Source organism: Balaenoptera musculus, chromosome X (assembly GCF_009873245.2).
Source record: "Balaenoptera musculus isolate JJ_BM4_2016_0621 chromosome X, mBalMus1.pri.v3, whole genome shotgun sequence".
Lineage (NCBI taxonomy): Eukaryota > Metazoa > Chordata > Mammalia > Artiodactyla > Balaenopteridae > Balaenoptera > Balaenoptera musculus.
Window position 1 is genome coordinate 99,748,644 of NC_045806.1, and position 19,710 is coordinate 99,768,353.

At 41.7% G+C, this 19,710-nt stretch overlaps 1 long non-coding RNA gene across 3 annotated transcripts in view; it reads left to right on the forward strand.

The window, feature by feature from the left end:
• The first annotated feature begins 5,053 nt into the window (after window positions 1-5,053).
• Window positions 5,054-19,710, forward strand: part of LOC118888208 — a 37,620-nt gene continuing 22,963 nt past the window's right edge. For 2 of the 3 annotated variants that reach the window (XR_005018268.1, XR_005018267.1), the window contains exons 1-4: window positions 5,054-5,255; window positions 10,338-10,471; window positions 13,434-13,506; window positions 14,288-14,411. This is a non-coding gene — a long non-coding RNA (uncharacterized LOC118888208). The remainder of the gene's footprint in view (window positions 5,256-10,337; window positions 10,472-13,433; window positions 13,507-14,287; window positions 14,412-19,710) is intronic. The other variant, XR_005018269.1, reaches the window with a different exon arrangement.

Below are 19,710 nucleotides of genomic sequence, written 5' to 3' on the forward strand. Positions count from 1 at the left end.
CTTCCTCTAGATATCCCTGTGCCTTGACTCCCCACCATGTTCAAGTATTTGCTCAGATGGCACCTCCTCCTGAACAGCCCATTTAAAACTGCACACCTGGGCTTCCCTGGTGGCTCAGCGGTTGGGAATCCGCCTGGCAATGCAGGGGACACGGGTTCGAGCCCTGGTCTGGGAGGATCCCACATGCCGCGGAGCAACTGGGCCCGTGAGCCACAGCTACTGAGCCTGCGCGTCTGGAGCCTGTGCTCCGCAACAAGAGAGGCCGCGATGGTGAGAGGCCCGCGCACCGCGATGAAGAGTGGACCCCGCTCGCCACAACTAGAGGAAGCCCTCGCACAGAAACGAAGACCCAACACAGCCAAAAATAAATAAATAAATTAAAAAAAAAAACTGCACACCTGCACCCCCCCAAAATAAAATACTTAGGAATAAACCTGACCAAGGAGGTGAAAGACATACGTTGAGAACTATAAAACATTAATAAAGGAAACTGAAGATGATTCAAAGAAATGGAAAGATATCCCATGCTCTTGGACTGGAAGAATGAATATTGTTAAAATGGCCATACTACCCAAAGCAATCTACAGATTTAATGCAATCCCTATAAAATTACCCATGACATTCTTCACAGAAGTAGAACAAATAATCCTAAAATTTATATGGAACCACAAAAGACCCAGAATTGCCAAAGCAATCCTGAAGAAGAAGAACAAAGCAGGTGGCATAACCCTCCCAGACGTCAGACAATACTACAAAGCTACAGTAATCAAAACACTGTGGTACTGGCACAAAAACAGACATATGGATCAATGGAACAGAATAGAGAGCTCAGAAATAAACCCACACACCTATAGTCAATTAACCTTTTGACAAAGGAGGCAAGAATATACAATGGGAAAAAGACAGTCTCTTCAGCAAGTGGTGTTGGGAAAGCTGGACAGCCACATGTAAATCAATGAAGTTAGAACACACCCTCTCATCATACACAAAAATACACTCAAAATGGCTTAAAGACAGCATAAGACATGACACCATAAAACTCCTAGAAGAGATCATAGGCAAAACATTCTCTGACATAAATCGTACCAATGTTTTCTTAGGTCACCCTCCCAAGGCAATAGAAATAAAAACAAAAATAAACAAATGGGACCTAATCAAACTTACAAGCTCTGCACAGCAAAGGAAACCATAAGCAAAACAAAAAGACAACCTACAGAATGGGAAAAAATATTTGCAAATGATGCGACCGACAAGGGCTTAATTTCCAAAGTATACAAACAGCTCATACAACTCAACAAAAACAAAAAAACAAACAAAAAATGGGCAGAAGACCTAAATAGACATTTCTCCAAAGAAAAAATACAAATGGCCAATAGGCACATGAAAAGATGCTCAACATCACTAATTATTAGAGAAATGCAAACGAAAACTACAACGAGGTACCACCTCACACCACTCAGAATGGTCATCATTAAAAACTCTACAAATAACAAATGCTGGAGAGAGTGTGGCGAAAAAGGAACCCTCCTACATTGTTGGTGGGAATGTAAGTTGGTACAGCCACTATGGAAAACAGTATGACGCTTCCTCAGAAAACTAAAAATAGAACTACCATATGATCCAGCAATCCCACTCCTGGGCATGTATCCAGAAAAGAGGAAAACTTTAATTCAAAAAGATACATGCACCCCAATGTTTATAGTAGTACTGTTTACAATAGTCAAGACATGGAAACAACCCAAGTGCCCATTAACAGATGATTGATTTAAGAAGATGTGGTATATATATACACATACAATGGGACATTACTCAGCCATAAAAAAGAATGAAATATTGCCATTTGCAGCAACATGGATGGACCTAGAGAATATCATACGAAGTGAAGTCAGACAAAGAGAAATACTACATGATATCACTTATATGTGGAATCTAAAAAATAGTACAAATAGTACTTATTTACAAAATGGAAACAGACTCACCGACATAAAAAACAAACTTATGGTTACCAAAGGGGAAAGGGAGGGGGGAAGAATAAATTAGGAATATGGGATCAACAGATACAAACTACTGTACATAAAATAGATAAGCAACAAGGATTTACTGTGTAACACAGGGAACTATATTCAACATCTTGTGATAACCTATAATGGAAAATAATCTGAAAAATATATATATAACTGAGTCACTTTGCTGTACACTTGCAACTAACACAATATTGTAAATCAACTATACTTCAATAAAAATATGTAAGACTTGCATGCATAATAAATAAATAACCTAAGATGTAAAAAAAGAGTAAAATAATGAATATTATTTTCATTCGCTATGTGTTGAACATGTCAATAATATAGTAAGAATTATTAACCCCATTTTAGAGGCAATAAATGGGTCTCAGTAAGAGACAGCAACAGGATTAAGGTGTTATATGCCAGTAAACAGATGGTAAGTCTGGCACCAAAGCCTATGAACTTTCCATCATATATCTGAAGTAGAAGTGTTGACATTAATGAGAAAAACTGTATCACAGTGGAAGATCAGTTATTGGGGCAGGGGTACCAGGAAGATATGAACATCTGATCAATTTCCTGTTCATCAAGCACAGGTTAAAGCTGTTTGAAAATCTGTAAGTAAAAGAACTTAAATTTTACTAGAGGGAGCATGATAGAGGTTGATTTTAAATATCCTGAATGGACCAAGATCTAATTTAGCTCAGGGAAACATAATTGAAAATAGAATGTCTTTAGTATCACTGATCTCTGAAACTCAAGAAATGACACATAAACTTTTTCCTTCTCTGTCTGCCAGAATGCTTGGTAAAACTATTTTATTCACTAAATAATTTTAGAGTTGTTATAAAAGTAGAGTATTTAGAATGTCACAAAACTATACAAAAGATTTTACATGGTTAATATTTAAATAGCCATAAAAGTATACAGGAAGAAAAAATAAACCATAGGTGAATACTGAACATTGTGGCATCTTTCTTTTAAATCCTTTTTCTAACTTTGTGAGTGTAGATATATGCACAATTTATTGAGTAAATTTTGTTCTTTTTCTGTTAATAAGTGCAATAATTTCAAAAGTAGAAAATAAAGATTGGCAAAAAGAGAAGTAAGGGGGTGGTAAAGCCTGAGCAAATATAAAAACATACCCCCCAAAAAAATACAAGAAATAAACACTGTGCTGTTACTGGCTGACAAATAATGATCATTAATTGTAGTAAGTATGATTATTTTCATAGACAAAGCAAAAGAATTGGTGGAAACGTTTCTGAAAATAAAATGAGGGACGTTAATGTAAAATCTGAAAGGCTTAGGAAAAGAAAATGATAAAACTCTTTTTACCATTAGAAGATACGAATGAAAGGAGAGAACTGAAGCTCAGCTAGAGGATGGTGGGTGAGCGTGGTGGATGTAGAGGAAGACATTATCATAAAATCACCCAGGCCCCAGCCACATCACAGGCTGGACCTCACAATTACAATGCAGGGATCCTCTGCCCCACTTGGCTTACTATTAAGTGCAGTAGCTCATTGGAATAAAACAAGAGTGGTGAGAGCCACGGCAGGGGTGAGTCAGGGGACAGTCAGAACACAGAGGAGGGCCCTATAATCCGCGGGGTCAGGCTTCTCACAGGGGGTCATGTGTAGGCTGTGGGACTAGTATCCTCAGCAACTGGGAGCTCAAAGGGATCAGAGCGCTGACCAATGTGAAACCTACGTACCTTACCATTGTGGTCAGAGAGCCCCAAGCTGGAGGCCCAAGAGGCAGGAGGAGCACATTTTTCCAAGTTGAAGGTCTTGAGCTGTGGTGCTGAGGTCTCAGGGGCACTGGATGCCAGTGGGGACTTCAAAACCGTCAAGTGCTGGCTCCCCAAATATCACCAATGCACCTGTTGGTATGACAATGCTGAATTTATCGCTTACCTCTGTAAGGGAGAACCCTCACCTCACAAAGCTTTGCCAGTGTTTCAGGGAGGAAAGAAAGGGCAGAATTTATTGAGAAATGAAAGCATGGTTTAAGGCAGAGGGTCTTTCAACTCTGGGGCTTGATTAGGATTGGGTAAGGATCATGATACCAACAGTCTGGGACTGAGGGAAGCTGCAAGGGGAGGATTTTGAGGAGAGGGACTTCAAGAATTTCAGAGAGCAAACTGTTGCTGCTTTCCATTGAAGAGTTGATGGATCTTTGGGGACGTTGCTGTAGTGAAGAAACTATTTGCCTGGACAGAGGAGTCCTGGAAAAGTAATGCCAACGAAGACAGTGGACTGGCAAGACACATTTATGTACATAGTATGGCGTGGTTTCGCTTCTCAGTGTCCAGGCTGAGTGTGGGGATGGACTGTTTTCTCATATACAAAACACTTTTATGAATAATTCACCTTAGGTATGCGTTTATTTGGTAGTGTCAAAATCCTTTCGTTTCTCTGAATCCCGAGGGAAGATAATACCTACTCTTATCCTGCGAAACAAACTACATAGCTAGCTTTAACAGTCTGGTAAACCCTTTGGGTGGATTATTTTATTTAATCCTCACAAACACCTTGTGAAGTTGGTACTATTATTATCCCTATTTTATAAGAGGAGGAAACTGAGGCTCAGGGAGGTAATAATTAGCTCACAGCGATGCGGCTACAAATGCATTTTTTCGGAACGTCAACAAAAACCATCTTCAACAAAGCTGCCTTATTCTGTTCCGTTTTTGCAGAAGGGAGCTGGCATCCAGGTTCGAGATAATTATTTGACCATTCTGTCCTGTTTGGGGTCCTTCTCCCTTTGGGGAGAAAGGAGGAAGGGGTGGAGGCCGCCTCCACCTACTCCACTTTGGATCTGGGTCAGCTCCCCTCGGCATCGCCGCTTCGCCCTGGGCCAGCGGCGCGGCCATTTCCGCCGCAGACGCCTAAACCTCTGCTTGGGCTGCCCCGCGGACCGGAAGCCACTCGCCAGTCCACGCATGCTCCGACCAGCTGGTGACAACAGCGCCGGTTTTGCCCGCTTCCGGCTACCAGGGGGCGCCACGACATAATCGCGCGTGCGGGGAGGGGTGGCGGCCACGTGGTCAGGGAGCCGAGCGCTGGGACTTAGGGGACCGCGGCTTGGAACTCGGGACGGCTGCAAGCCTGCTCAGGCCGCTTGCCTTCCTCCATCGCCTTCTTTCGCTGTGCGCGGACCACACGGTGGGACTGTAGCGGCGAAAGCGACTGAGGTCTGGGCGCAGTTATCTGTAACCTCTTGGCGACCCTGACAAGCAGACGCGTGAGTTTCCCGGGCACCAGGAGGCCCTGGGAGGAGACACCTCACCCTGACTTTGTAGCAGTTTTTGCCCGTTCCGCAACGCAAAGAAGGAGGGACTCGGTCCTAGCCTTTCCCCTAGCTCGGAGAGGCGCTGTTCCACCCCCTGGCACCTCCCCCATCACCCTTAGATAGATGTGCTTTCCTTTAGAGTATCCCAGGGGGCGGGTCTGGAGGGGTGGAGTTAGTATCTATCAGCTGTTCTGGCAGGACATCCTTGCCTAGTAAGCACTGACCAAATTGCCAAAAAAAACCCCAAACACACAAACAAAAACCACTAACATTTTCACAGATATGCTGTAATAGAACAATTCACCTGGTTGTGAACAAGGCTTGAGAGTTGCAAGAAGTGAATTTGTTACCTGACTACAGTTTATTGCTTGGAGTAGGGGCCTGGCACACTCACACTTAAACTGGCAGACCACGGATTGTCCAGATTACACACTGGGATCACCCAACCGGAAACGCATTGTACACCTCATCACGCAATATTCAGAGAGGCTGACTTTGATGTTTCTGTCAGCACAACCCCAAACCCCAACCGACATAAATGCCTCAGAAACTTCATTTACCACAATTCTTACCAGGTCTTGTCATGGAGGAAAAAAGTTAATTTAGAGAGAAACTAAATAATGTAATTGAGGGATTTTTTTTTAAAAAAGAGCCTTATACTTTGCATACCATTAAATTCACTCATTTTACGTGTACACTTGTTTTTACTAAACTTATGGAGTTGTGTAACCATCACCAGAATCCAGTTTTAGAGCATTTTTATCACCCCTCCCCAAATTCCCAAAAGACTATTTGTAGTTAATCTCTCCTCCTACCTCTAGTCCTAAGCAGCCATGTAACCGCCCTCTGTCTCTATAGTTGCTTTTTCTGAACAGTTCATGTGAATGGAATCATACAATATGTGGTCTTTTGTGAATGGCTTCTTTCACTTAGCATGATGTTTTCCAGGTTCATCCATGCTGTAGCATGTATCAGTACCTCATTGCTTTTTATGGCAGAATAACATTCCATGGAATGGGTATACCGCATTTGTTTATCCATCTATCGGTTGATGGACATTTATTTCCACTTTTTGGTTATCATGGGTAATCCTATTGTGAACATTTGTGAGGACATATGTTTTCAATTCTCTTGATTTCACTGCCCTGCTCGGGTGCTGCCGTAGTGCCCTTAGCAGACCTCTGTCATAACACTTAACACACTGCCCTATAAGCTTGGGTTCATTCTCTATCTCTGCACTGGAAAGGGCAAGGACCATGTTCACTTGTTCCCTGGTCTAGGAGTGGGACTTCTGGGTCATAAGGTGACTGCATGTTGAACTTCTTTAGGAATTTCCAGACTGTTTTCTAAAGTGGCTGCACCATTTAATATTCCCGTCGGTAAATGTATGAAGGTTCCAATTTCTCCACATACTCACCAACACTTGTTTTGTCTTTTTGTTTGGCATCTCATTGTGATGTTAATTTGCCTGACTGAGTGGTATTTAGCTAGTTTCACTTCACTTTAATGAATACCTATTTTAATATTTTAATCTAGGAGCTGAAATGAATAATACATGGTCCCTCCTTGCAAGGAGCTCATATACAGTTCCTTCAGGGAGACAGGTAGAGATACAGATAATTACAGTACAGTGTGTTAAGTGTTCTGATGGAGCCGAGCAAGGGATGCTATGGGGAGCAGAGACGAGGGACACCTAACCTAGTCTGGGGGGGAGGATGGAGGAAAGTATTATTTTCTAAATTGAAGTATAGTTGATTTACAATATTATGTTAGTTTCAGGTGTACAGCAAGGTGATTCAGTTATATATTTTTCAAATTCTTTTCCAATATAGGTTATTACAAGATATTGAATATAGTTCCCTGTTCTATACAGTAAGTCCTTGTTGTTTATCTATTTTATAGGTAGTAGTATGTATCTGTTAATCCCAAACTCCTAATTTATCCCTCCCCCCCTTTCCCCTTTGGTAACCATAAGTTTGTTTTCTATGTCTGTGAGTCTGTTTCTGTTTTGTATCATTTGTATCATTTTTTTTAGATTTCATATATGTGATATCATGTAATATTTGTCTTTCCCTGTTTGACTTACTTCACTTAGTATGGTATTCTCTAGGTCCATCCATGTTGCTGCAAATGGCAATGTTTCATTCTTTCTTATGGCTGAGTAATATTCCATTGTGTATATGTACCACATCTTCTTTATCCATTCGTCTGTCGATGGGCATTTAGGTTGCTTCCATGACCTGGCTATTGTAAATAGTGCTGCAATGAACATTGGGGTGCATGTGTCTTTCTGAAATATGGTTTTCTCTGGGTATATGCCCAGGAGTGGGATTACTGGGTCATATGGTAATTCTATTTTTAGTTTTTTAAGGAACCTCCATACTGTTCTCCATAGTGGCTGCACCAATTTACATTCCCACCAACAGTGCAAGAGGGTTCCCTTTTCTCTACACCCTCTCCAGCATTTATTATTTGTAGATTTTTTGATGATGGCCATTCTGACCGGTGTGAGGTGATACCTCTTTGTAGTTTTGATTTGTGTTTCTCTGATAATTAGCGATGTGGAGCAGCTTTTCATGTGCCTGTTGGCCATCTGTATGTCTTCTTTGGAGAAATGTCTATTTAGGTCTTCTGCCCATTTTTTTGATTGGGTTGTTTGTTTTTTTGATACTGAGTTGTATGAGCTGCTTGTGTATTTTGGAAATTAAGCCTTTGTTTGCAAATATTTTCTCCCAGTCCGTAGATTGTCTTTTTTGTTTTGTTATGGTTTCCTTTGCTGTGCAAAAGCTTGTAAGTTTGATTAGATCCCATTTGTTTGTTTTTGCTTTTATTTCTTTTGCCTTGGGAGACTGAATTAAGAAAACATTGCTATGATTTATGTCAGAAAATGTTTTGCCTATGTTCTCTTCTAGGAGCTTATGGTGTCATATCTTATATTTAAGACTTTAAGCCATTTTGAGTTTGTTTTTGTGTACAGGAAAGTATTAAAAAAGCCTTTTCTAGAAGGCACTTTAATGTGCCTTGGTTTTCTTTTGTGTATTTTTATCAAAATTACACATGTACATAGTTTTAAAAAGTCAAATACTTCTACAAGGTTGGCTATTTTTAAAAAGAGGAGTCCCCAGCCTTCCTCCCCATTCCCTGCTTCCCCCAAACCAATCAGTTTCTGTTCTTTTAACTCTTTGGATATTTACCTCTATATCTTTAAATAGCAAGCATATTTTTATTTTAGAAGAAAAATTATCAGCCCCAACACAGGCCGAACAATCACCATCCTCACTTGCAGTGATTTCTCAATTGGTCAGCCCCATTTAATATATTTATTTATTTATTTATTTGTTTGTTTATTTATTTTTGGCTGCGTTGGGTCTTCATTGCTGCACGCGGGCTTTCTCCAGTTGCAGCGAGTGGGGCCTGCTCTTCGTTGCAGTGCACGGGCTTCTCATTGCGGTGGCTTCTCTTGTTGTGGAGCACGGGCTCTAGGTGCGTGGGCTTCAGCAGTTGTGGCTCGCGGGCTCTAGAGCACAGGCTCAGTAGTTGTGACGCACGGGCTTAGTTGCTCCGTGGAATGTGGGGTCTTCCCGGACCAGGGCTCAAACCCGTGTCCCCTGCATTGGCAGGCGGATTCTTAACCACTGCGCCACCAGGGAAGTCCCAGCCCCATTTAATATTAACACATGGTTAATCGTGAAAGCCACAGTCACAGTGCAACCTACCTTACCATTTAAATGAAAGAAGACAGGCATTACCAACAGTTAGGTACCAGAATAACTGAAGTAAGACAAGATATACATTTTAAAGGAGCAGCCAAGGAGTTGTTTTCCTCATTGGTATTTTCGTACCATATAACTTCAATAAGCCAGACTCCAATTACAACTGTCAATTAGGAAGAATGTTATTTTCATTCAAACTTTCAAAGAAAAAGCCAAATCACAGACAAGCAGCATAGTATAGGACAGAGGTTGGCACACTATGACCTGGCAGCTAAGAATGTTTTTTCAGATGAACATTTACAATCAGTTTGATGATAGGGAACACTAAGTTTCAACCACAATAAAACAAAATATTATTCTTCAATTCCATTTTTTCATTAGTAGACCTGTATTACAAAACCGTATAATCAATTATTATTATATTTTGGGTTTCATCAGTAAAGAATTTATGGAAATTTTTTTCTGTCATTATATAAGTACCTACATAATATCCTCGATTTTGCTTCTTGGCCCATATGGCCTAAAATGTTTACTATCTGACCTTCACAGAAAAAGTTTGCCGACTCCTGGTTTAACAGAAGAAACCGAGAAATTGCCATGTACTTGCTGGGTGACCTTGGGAAGTCACTTTACTTCTCTGGCCTTGATTTTTATTATCTATAAAGTGAAGATAAGGGGTGGTGGGTGGATGAGATAAGCTCGAGGGTGAAAGCCCCCCATCTCCTAAGTTTTTTATTAATTACTTAATTACGCAAATATTTGATCTACTCCTGTGTACCGAGAACTGTTAAAGGCATTGAGGATACATTGGGAAACAAAATTCCTGTCCTGAAAAAAGGATACTGTTCTAAATGAAAAGAGACTTAGCTTGCAATATGTGGTCTGAGATTGGATCTTAATTTGAACAGATTAGCTTTATAGGACATTTTGGGGAAAAGTAAGTGGATATGGATATGGATGGGTCTTAGATGAGATGAAAACTTCTTAACGTGGAATGGTGGAGGTCATTAATTGAGAAAAAGCATTATGCACATGCATTACCTCATTTTGGTAGAAAGTACATATACATATTATATATACTTAGAAAAAGATCTGGAAGGATGTATACTAAGCTGTTAACAGTGGTAATTTCTGGGTGGTAGAAATGTAATGTTTCTATTAATTTTTGTTTTCTAATTTTCCACAATGAACAAACATACACTGCTTTTGTAAAAATAAGAGATTCTTTCTAATTTAAAAAGTAATCTCTCTCTTCATGGAGCTTACATGCTAGTGCCTCTTATAAGTATTAATATTGCCAAATCTGTCACTTTTTTTCTAGGGGAACACAAGTAAGAATGGAGGGTGCTCTTCCTCCCGCCCCACCCCGAAGGTAACAAAGGATCAAGGCTTTCTCCGTGAAATAGCTGCAGAATGTACACTGAGCCTGCTGGCATTTCCCTTAGAGTTTTACTGGTAAGTAGAGCTTTCGTATACTCAAGGCTTTAGGATGGGGTGGGAATTTTGTAGGGTGGCTGGCATTAAAAAAGGGGGACTAGAGAGGCAGACGTTGGCAGTGTCCAGCTAAGCAGCGTGTCTAATCTGATAGCGGAGACGGGTTTATCTCCTCCATTGATGGACACATCAGGCTACAAAAGCCTGATGTGATCAAGCATTTGAATCATGTAACTACTACTCCTCTTATTCTTATTTTAGGCCAGGGATCTATAAACCCTGACGTCTATTGTTGTAAATAAAGTCTTATTGGAACACAGCCATACTTCTTTGTTTACTTATTGTCTATCATTGCTTTTACCCCGCAATGGCAGAGTTGAGTAATTGTGACAGATGTGAGTATATGACCCACAAAATCAAAAAAATTTACCATCTGGCCCTTTAAAAGGAAAAGTTTGTGGATCCTTGTTCTAGGCTCACCAGAAAACTGTCTTAGTAGGCAAGCCTGTGGGGAGAGAATGCCCACTTTACAGTTCAATTAATAAATTGATGTTGTAATTTATAAACTTCATTCTCTTCTGAGCTTTATTAGCATGTGTCAGTATTCCCAATTTCACATGACTCTAAGTTACTTACAAGATTGGAATTCCTTTTTTTAAATTGAAATATAGTTGACATGCAATATTATGTTAGTTTCAGTTGTACCCTAGAGTGATTTGGCATTTGCATACATTGTGAAATGATCACCATGATAAGTCTAGTAACTATCTGTCCCCATACAAAGTTATTACATGTTATGGGCCATATTCCTTATGCTGTATATTACATCTCTGTGACTTATTTATTTTATAACTGGAAGCTTGTTCCTCTTTATTCCCTTCTCCTATTTTGCTCCCACCACCCTCCTGCCCTTTGGTAACTACCTGTTTGTTTTCTGTATCTGTGAGTCTGTTTTCGTTTTGTTTATTAGATTCTACATGTAAGTGAGATCATACAGTATTTGCCTTTCTCTGTCAGACTTATTTCACTTAGCATAATATTCTCTAGGTCCATCCACGTTGCTGCAAATGGCAGAACTTCATTCTTTTTTATGGCTGAGTAATACTCCAGTGTGTGTGTGTGTGTGTGTGTGTGTGTGTGTGTCTGTGTGTGTCTGTGTGTGTATACACCACATCTTCTTTATCCATTCATCTGTCGATGGACACTTAAATTGCTTCCATATCTTGGCTATTGTAAATGCTGCAGTGAACATGGGCGTGCATATATCTTTTCAAATTAGAGTTTTTGTTTTCTTCACATAAATACCCAGAAGTGAAATTGCTGGATCATATGGCAGTTCTATTTTTAATTTTTTAGGCACCTCCATACTGTTTCCATAGTGGCTGCACCAGTTTACAATCCCACTCAACAGCACAAGAGGGTTCCCTTTTCTCCACAAAATGGACAAAAGTATGATGAAAAACAGTATACATGTTTATAGTCTCAAAGTATCTCCCCACAAAATGCTTATTCGTTACGAAGGGCAAAATAGTAACTTCACTGGGGAGAAACCTGGCAGACACCACATTAACCAAATGATCAGAGTTAAGATCAATAGTTGTGGAACAAACTGATACCATGTGCCTCTTGGTAGGATGCATTGAGAAGGACACAACATCACATCTGTAGTATTCTTGCCAAAACAAATAATCTAAATTGAGTCACGAGGAACCATCAGACAAACCCAAAATTGAAACCAGTCAGTATTTTTCAAAAGTGTCATGGTAATGAAAGACCAAAAAAAAAAAAAAAAAGACTAGTGAACTATGCCAGATTAAAGGAGCTGAAGGAGACAGGTGTGATCCTAGACTAGAAAAAGGACATTGTTGGGGCAATTGGAGAAAATCAAATAGTCTGTTGATTACGTTATAGTGTTGTATGAATGTTAATTTCCTGATTTATAATATTGTACTGTGGTTATGGAAGATGTTAACATTTGGAGAATCTGAGTGAAGGGTATATGAGAATTCTTTGTGCTATTTTGCCACTTTTTTCATTGTCTGTACTTCCAAAATGAAAAGTTGAAAATGAAGCATGAGGGACTTCCCTGGTGGTCCAGTGGCTAAGACTCCGTGCTCCCAATGCAGGGGGCCCGGGTTTGATCCCTGGTCAGGGACTAGATCCCACATGCCACAACTAAGAGTTCGCATGCCTCAACTACAGATCCCACACGCAGCAATGAAGATGCCACATGCCACAACTAAGACCCGGCACAGCCAAATAAATAAATAATAAATAAATAAAAATAAATTAAAAAAAAAGAAAATGAAACATGAGTTATTTACCTCACCCCCAAATATCCCTAGGTGATCTGACTGCCGTGTGCAGCGGGGCTTACAGAGGGGCCAGAGTATAAGTGGGGGGACCAGTCAGGAGACTGTGGCACTAGACCAGGGGAGAGATGATGGTGGCTCAGACTAGGGGGATGGCAGTGGAAATTGAGAGGGGTGGATGGATTCAGCACGCATTTTGGCGTCTCCACAGGAAGGACATTGCACAGGAGGGAACAGAAGGGAGACCAGCCTCATTTGAAAAGGATGTTCTCTGCACATTACCTTCAGATAAAATATAGAACAGAATAGACCCTGCATGTCTATATGGGCTTTTTCATTGGTTTTGTGGATTCTAAATCCTCTAGCATGGAAGCTGGACCATTTATCATGGAGATTGTATTTTATCTTTTTTTTCTTCTATAGTTTTTAATAGTGTTCCTCTCACCCAAGGAAAAACAAGGAAAGGAGCTTTCTTTGTTTACCTGCTGTGTCTACCTCTGCCAAGGAGTTTTCTCTTGAGAATCCCTCTCTGCTCTTTTTAAGAAAGAGTTTGAATTCTGTGTTGTCACTCAAATTGTGACCTTTACAGGGTCCTGTTGGTCAACTTGGGTTTCCACATGATGTGCCCTTCCCTACATTTACGCTCAATAAAAATTCGTCTGTTTTTCAAGGCTCAGCTCAAGAACCACCTCCTCCAAGTTGTCTTCCTGGATTTACTCAGCCTAAAGTAATCCTTTTTCCTAGGTAAGTCATAGCTCTTAGTTTATTCCTTTTATTTAGCCCCCATTCACTCTTTCACAGTTATACTCATTGCTTTGTACTTATTTGTTTATTTTGTTTGTTTGTTTGTTTTGGCTGAGTGGCATGTGGGATCTTAGTTCCCCGACCAGCGATTGAACCTGTGCCTCCTGTAGTAGAATCGTGGAGTCTTAACCACTGGACCACCAGGGAAGCCCCTGTACTTATTTGTATTCATGACTTACCTCCTCTACCAGATTTTAAATTCCTTGAGGGAAGGGTACTTAGGTTGTTCGACTTTAAATATTTTCTTTCTCATCATCAGATGCAAAAGAAGTTCAGCAGTAAAATAAGTTGATAAGTTCCCCCATGTACCTTGAATCTAATCTTTAGTTTCTCTTGTTTCTAGTAAGGACTTTTCCTGTGAAATGCTGGAGTCACTCCTTTGTCTCCAGCGATCTCCTTGGTAACTTAAAGCCTGTTTTCTATGATTTTCTTTGCCATTGCTTTAATGGAGCTGCTTCCTCCAGGGGGAGCTCCTTACTATAGCTAGGTCAATTTTTTTTTCTTTAGAGGCAAAAGAAAGGAGACTTCATCAGGCAAAATATCAAAGCAATGGGAAAACAAATAGTAGGAAGTAGGAACTGCACATAACATCTCTTGGGACTTGACTTGGTCTCAGCACCAGTTGGCCCAAATGCCATTTCACTTGTTGTATTGGGTTTTGGTATGATTCTGGCCCATGTGTAAAGATTTCCCTCTTCCCAATCTTTTATTTCTTCTACAGATATATACTGAGCATATGCTTTGTGTCAGATGTTGTTATAGATGCTGAGGCTTCATCTGTGAACAAGACCGACCAAGTCTCTGACCTCATGGAGCTTATTTCATATGTGGGCAACAGATAATAAGTAAGTTAGATATATAATAATATGTAGTATATTAGATAGGGATAAGTGCTAAAAAGAACAAATAATGCAAGGTCTTGAAGGCCATTGTAAGAACTTTGGTTTTTACTATGAGTGAGATGGGAAGCAGTGGGGGATTTTGAGTAAGAATGATGTGATCTGACATGTTTTAAAAGGATCACTCTTGTTTTTTGGATAATACATTATGTTTAAGGGGATAAGCTTGAGCCAGGCTGGTAACAGTGGAATTTGGGAGAAGTTGTTGGATTTGGGGGTATATCTTGAAGGTGGAGCCAATTGGATTTGCTAACAGATCAGATGTGGGATGTGAATGAGGAATCAAGGAAAACAGGGTCACCATGTTACATAACACCAATAGCATTGCATAAAATGTGGCTCGTGCCCTCTGGAGTTGTATAACACAGTGTTTCTGTTCGAGACGATGCCAAGGTTTTCATCCTGAGCAGCTGGAAGGATGGAGTTGCCACTAACTGCAGTGATAAAGACTGTGGGTAGACAAGGTTGGGAGTATATCGGAAGTTGACTTTGGGATATGTTGAATTTCAGATGCCAGTTAGACATCTAAGTGGAGGTGAGGAGTGAGCTGTGGGATGTATGAGCCTGGCACTCACAGGCGTGGTTAGGGCTGGAGATAAACATTCTTGAGTCATAGGCATCTAGATAGTATTTAAAGCTGTGAGATGGATGAAATCACTGGGAGTGAGGAGAGTTAAGAGAAGGGGACCACGGACCCCGCCCTGGGGCAACTCCCACAGCCAGAGGTTAGGCAGACAATGAGGAACCCGCAAAGGGGACTGACAAGGAGTGGCCAGGAAGATGGAAGGAAAACCAGAAGAGGATGGTGCCCCGGAAGCCGCGTGAAGAAGGTGCTTCCGGGAAGAGGGGATGATCAGCTGTGAGAAGTGCTTCTGGTTGGCCAAGCAAGATGAGGACCGAGAATATTCGGTGGACTCTAGCAACATAGAGGCCAGTAGTGGCCTGGATAAAAGCCTTTTCAGTGGACAAAAGCTTGATTGGAGTGGGTTCAAGGGAGAAAGGGAAGAGAAAAATTGTACACGGGGAATATAGACAAATCTTTTGAAGAGTTTTGCTGTCACGAAGAGGAGGGAGATGAGGCAGTAACTGGAATGGTGTGTGGGAGAGGGGGTCAAAAGAAGGTATCAGAATGGGAGAAATAGAGCCCAGAGGTAAACCCACGCACCTACAGTCAATTAATCTACAACAAAGGGGGCAAGAATATACGATGGGGAAAAGACCGTCTCTTCAGCAAGTGGTGCTGGGAAAGCTGGACAGCCACATGTAAACCAATGAAGCTAGAACACTCCCTCACACCATCCACGAAAATAAACTCAGAATGGGAGAAATAATGGAACGTTTGCCCCAGGAGTACTCACTGGTCGTGGGAGTTCACTAGTCCGTAGCCACATGCGTTTCTGGGCATAGTAGCCAGTAATCCTCAGAGAAGCTAGATGTTGAGGGAGGGGAAGTTGCCAGGTTTGACTGGAACAAACTCTAAGGAAACCCGTGGGCAGCCTTTAATAAAACTGGACTCAGACCCTCTGCAGTTAGGGAAAGGGAGAGTATCTCCACGTGTGGAAATGGTTGGGGCCATGAGCTCTAGCCATCCCCCTTGTCCACTGGGTGATTCCAGCCTCCTTTGCCAACCTTGAAGGATCTGGCCTCAGTTACACTGCAGACGGCCTGTAGATCCGCTTCCAGAAACATTATTATCTCTTATTATCCAGAGAAGGGAGAGGAAAAGAAACTTCTATAGATACTGTGAGCATGACAAAACCCTAGGTAGAGTTTGAACCAAGTGGGAAAAGTGACATAAAAATTCAGGTCACAGTTCCACTAATGACGTCCCTGTTACTTGGCAAGAAGTGGCCTCAGCAGCAGAAGCCATTGTTGAGCCAGGCTTGCTTCTTAGCTCTGTGTTTTAGTAGTGATGGCTTTGAAAACACAAGTTTTACTGGTCTCCATGTCCTGTTTTTATTTGAACTTGTTTCCGATTCTCATGTCTTCAAGGCCCAGCTCAAGTGTCACTTGTTCTGCAGAGCCTTCTGTGAGCCCCGTCTCAGGCAAAACGAACCATTTCCTTCCCTGAGTTTCTATACCACTTTTTCTCTTTCTCTCTTCTCGCACATGTTACGCTGAGTTGTGTGCGGTTGTAAACAGAAAAGGCGGCAGAGTGTAGTGGATAAGAGCACGGGCTCTGGAGCTAGGCTGCTTGGGTTTGAATAGTGCTTCTTGCAAATTGCTTAATCTCCTTTTGCCTCAGTTTCTCACCTGTCTCATCTCAATATAATAATAATAGTAGTAGTAGTGCCCTCATAGGGATTTTGTAAAGAGGAAAGAATATGTGTGAAGTACTTAGAACAGTGCCCAGCCTGTAGTAAGTGCTCAATAAGCTTTTGTTATTTGTCTCTCTTCTCCTTGAGGAATAAGATGATGCCCTTATGTTAGCACTGGGCTTGGCACAGAGTGCTAGGTGCTTAATACATTTTTGTGTGACTAAACCAGGTTCATGTTTAATGGTTTCATATGTGTATAGCCCTTTCATCAGCTCACTTATTTATTGCTGTGTACTGCTCCACGTAGCAGTTAAGAATGAAGGTTCTAGAGCCTGATGGCCTAGTTTGTGTCGTTGCTTAGCCACTTATTAGCTTCTTAACCCCTCATTGCCTCAGCTTCCTCATCTGGAAAATGAGAAAAAATATTGGAAGTTAAACACAGTTACTGAACATTCGGATATTAACTATATTTATTATTAATCTTATCGTTAATTAAATGATTTAATAAACACGTACCATGTTCCGTGGACTGTGCTAGACAGTAGAGATGCAGAGGGGTGTACGGCTTGCTTCCTGCTCTAAGAAAACCTCTCAGCTAGTGAAGGCAACAAGTCAGTATGTATAGAGCCTGGCGGAGGGAGGGAGCAATGAGGGGAAATGGGAGGGCAGTAAGGTTTTCTGGAGCAGGTACATCCTGAGCTTTGCATCTGTGGGTTGAGGATCCTGGAATAAGAATGCCAAATGGGTATCAAAATCCCTTTTGTGGTTCATCAGAAATGAGTTTTATAACAGATTTCTCCCATCAATTTCTTTAACAAGACCCCTTAACAAGAGGCTCCACCGTGTATTTGGAAACCCAGAGAAACCATTCTGGGCCAACAACAACGTATCATCAGGCCAACCTAAGTGTACCAAAAATGGTTTTGAACAGTTTTCCTTGAGCAAAACTCCTCTTTCCTTTTGTAGTTAAGCCAGAGAGCCCTCGCAGGCAGAAGACTGCATTCCAGATGCCTCTGTCCTGCCCTCTCCCTCCCTCCCAGTGAATTTTCTGAAAAGGTTGGCATTTATCTTCCCTTCCTCACCCCAACAATCAGGTGAGAGGGAAAGCAGAGAGCGGCGTGTTTTCTAAGAAAAGACCAGGACCCCTTTCTAACTCACACTCGTAATAGGGACCTCTCTGAGATGGTGGGATGGGGCTATATTTACATTCTTGAGATCAAGGTCAGAGTATGGGTAGATGAAAACCTTTGTCTTTTGTCTCTTAGAAAACCAATAAAGCCAGTGAAGCTTGTCTATATTCCCCAAGTAGTTCATAAGAACAATAGAATTCAGAGTTCCTGGTGTTCCTCTGGAGCTGATTTTGGCAAGTGATAAGCAGCTTGTAAAAGGGCTTATTATTGAGTAGAGTTTTGGCTGCCTGACTTTTAAGGTTGGTTATTTATTTTGCATGTTGTATAACAAGAGCATTGGGCAATGCTCAGAAGAGGCCTTCTGGGTCAGAGAGTAAGGACTTCTCTGACCATCCTCTCCTGCCAGAAGATTCCGGGTGCGGAGCACGGGCCCAGGCCGTGGCTTTTGTGCAGCCCCTAACCACCAGCAGGCCTTCTCTTAGGGGTTGAATACATGAACATTTCCATCCAGTCCCAGCCCGAGAAAAATATATGTGTGTAATTTCTCAAACTTACACTGATAATGTGACCTGCCTTTGAAAGACGTGGGGTTTTTTTTGGTTTTTTTTTTAAATTAATTAATTAATTTATTTATTTATTTTTGGCTGTGTTGGGTCTTCGTTTCTGTGCGAGGGCTTTCTCTAGTTGCGGCAAGTGGAGGCCACTCTTCATCGCGGTGCGTGGGCCTCTCTCTATCGCGGCCTCTCTTGTTGCAGAGCACAGGCTCCAGTCGCGCAGGCTCAGTAGTTGTGGCTCACGGGCCTAGTAATTGTGTGCTCCACGGCATGTGGGATCCTCCCAGACCAGGGCTCGAACCCGCGTCCCCTGCATTGGCAGGCAGATTCTCAACCACTGCGCCACCAGGGAAGCCTGAAAGACGTGTTTTTAAAGACACGTTTTGGTCATGTACAAGTAGTCCTATACGGGGTCCTTGTCATCTGAGTAGGTAGGTGCTCTGAAAGGTAGGGCTTCCAGCAGCTTGTGAGGAGTGCCCAGCCAGAAGCATCCCCAGCCCTTTCAGTTCAAACTTTAAAGCGATGTGCCTCCTACCTCATGCCGGACTTACTGGCTCTCCGAGAGAGATCCAGACATTTTAGAGACAGTGCGTGAGGGAAGCTCCTCTTTTTTCCTATTCCAAACTTTAAAAGTGAATTGAGCCAGGGCCCTCACGAAACTGAGATGGTCTCGACAGAGAGAAGCTTACTGGTGGCTCTTTTTTCACTTTTCTCTTGTTTGATTTTTATGGGAACCTGAATTTATGAGGAACTTCTGTTTATAGAGGCTATAAGCCAGCATTTGTGTCCAGTGATGTTAGTAAAATGGGAAACAGCAGGAGGTTATAGGTGCCTGGGAAGAGATTTCATGAGCCATTGAATGAGTTTTGGATGCTTTATGATATTTTGAAGACACATGTCTTGGGAAAGGTGGCCTTTACACTTGAAGTTACTGTTTTAGGATGAACCATCCTCCCTCAGAGACAATGTTTTGTTGAAGAAAGTCTTGGAAGACATGTGAGATCCAATCATCCTCATAGAGTTTGTGAGTGTGACTAGGTTAAACTTAGTGCACTAAAGTCTCTGGCATTGGGGACAGGCCGCTACTTTGGCTCCTGTATTAGTCAGGATAGGCTAGACTCTGACGCAGTAACAAATAAACAACACAGGATTATTTGTTGCTCACATAAATAAGGTTTGATGCAGACTGGTTGGCTCTCTTTAATCTTGTAGCAATGCCATCTGGCACACGTGACCTCCAAGGGCACCATGGCAGAGGAAAAGACAGCTGGAAGCTCGTATGCTTTAGTTGCCTCATCCCAGC